The 1780-nt window shown below is 31.0% G+C and overlaps 1 long non-coding RNA gene across 1 annotated transcript; it reads right to left on the bottom strand.

The window, feature by feature from the left end:
- Nucleotides 1-678: 678 nt before the first annotated feature.
- Nucleotides 679-1193, bottom strand: LOC109863120. The gene is made up of 2 exons (XR_002251294.1): nucleotides 1018-1193; nucleotides 679-761 (listed from the first exon to the last, which is right to left on the bottom strand). It is a non-coding gene; the product is annotated as an uncharacterized LOC109863120 (long non-coding RNA).
- Between the last annotated feature and the right edge of the window lie 587 nt (nucleotides 1194-1780).

The following is a 1780-nucleotide window of genomic DNA, read 5'->3' as shown; positions in this document are numbered from 1 at the left end:
TTTTTTATGAATATTTGTCTTTTTTTAATGTTGGTGACCATAAAGAACATGACTTTCTAAGTGTCACTATGCAATAGACTGAAAATCCCGTATGTGACAATTATATAAAAGTGACGATATAAAATATGTAACAACAGGTAAAATAAATATTATATTCGAAGATGTTTTTTAGGAAAATATCTATCTTCGGATGTTAATATACACATCACGAAAGCATCAAATATCAAATGTTATTATATTTATAAAAAATTACATGTTATTGTATTTATAAAACATTATATGCTATTATATATATATATATATTTTAGTTTCATCAAAAAAATAAAAACTTCGGATAAAAAAGTGTTAAAAACAATAAAATATCATGTTGTCCTCCGCGCAATCATACCGCATATAACTTTTTCATTTATAGAAGTAATTTAGCTGAAATGTTTACTCGATGTTTAATCGATTTTACTTTTCTGATCTCCAATGACAAAGTGAAAGAAGATCTTACGTCGTATATGTCTTTAAAACAAGCATTTTTGTATAACATATAGAGAGTTGTTTTCAAACTAGTGCAACATATGATTTATATACAATCGTGTGGATTATAATGGTCGTTGTTTCTTTTGCAAAAGAAACATATCTCTTCTTTACCTCCTGAATTTCGTGCAAAGACGGTAATATATGATTTTCAACGTGTCGCGCAAACGCTTGTAGCACTGCTTGCTTCTCGTCTTCTGTCCATCTTACTCTTTTTATTTTTCCATACAGAGATGCTAGAACAGAACATAAAATATTACATAGTTAACATACTATGCAAAACCATGGAACTGATCTGTACTAATATTTAAGATAAGATTTAGTTGACTGATCTGGTAAGTTATACACATTGTCATTGTCATTGTATATTTTTATTGATGATAAAGTTTATTCAACTTATACTTCGAGTCAATTTTTTATTACTTTCTTTACTTTTAGTAATTTCTTTTAAATTTTACGTAATTTTTTTATAAATTCACTATTTACACTTACAAGGGAATCTCGCGAACATTCTGATTTTGATGGAATTTTGCATACATATAGGAGTGGTCAATAGACGAATATTGACATATCCCGTTGCGGCCCAAAAACAGTTTACGGTTTTATATATATATACAGGATGTCCCAGAATTGGTGTAACATCTCTCGTGGACAGGTAGAAGAAATAAAACTGAGTCGATAAGTCCTATACCATTTTGCTAGATTCACAATAGTTACCGAATCTTAATTAACAAAGATTTGCGAATAAGCGTGCATCGGGCTGTCTTACGCGCGTAGGACAGCCCGGCGCGCTTCGCACAATTACATTTTAATATGTATATGTCATAGTATATGCTGTTATATTAGCTCCTCCCATATGCTCCTACGGGTAACACCGTAAGCGCGCGAAGCGCACTGAGCTGTCTTAAGCGAGTAAGACAGCCCGATGCATGCTTATTCGCTGATCTTTGTTAATTAAGATCTCGGTAACTATTGCGAATCTAGCACAATGGTATAAAACTTTTTGACTCAGTTTTACTCCTATTTGTTTACGAGAAATGTTACACCAATTCTGGGACACCCTGTGTCATATACATATATATATACAGGGTGTCCCAGAATTGGTGTAACATTTCTCGTGAACAAATAGGAGTAAAACTGAGTCAAAAAGTTTTATACCATTGTGCTAGATTCGCAATAGTTACCGAGATCTTAATGATATATATATCATATATATGCTATATATATATATATATATATATATATATATATATAT

The sequence above is a fragment of the Pseudomyrmex gracilis genome, unplaced genomic scaffold (genome assembly GCF_002006095.1).
Source record: "Pseudomyrmex gracilis isolate BER0280 unplaced genomic scaffold, ASM200609v1 scaffold_3250, whole genome shotgun sequence".
In the NCBI taxonomy this organism is placed as follows: Eukaryota; Metazoa; Arthropoda; class Insecta; order Hymenoptera; family Formicidae; genus Pseudomyrmex; species Pseudomyrmex gracilis.
Note: the sequence above shows the minus strand (reverse complement) of the source record. Positions and strands in the feature narration are given on the sequence as shown.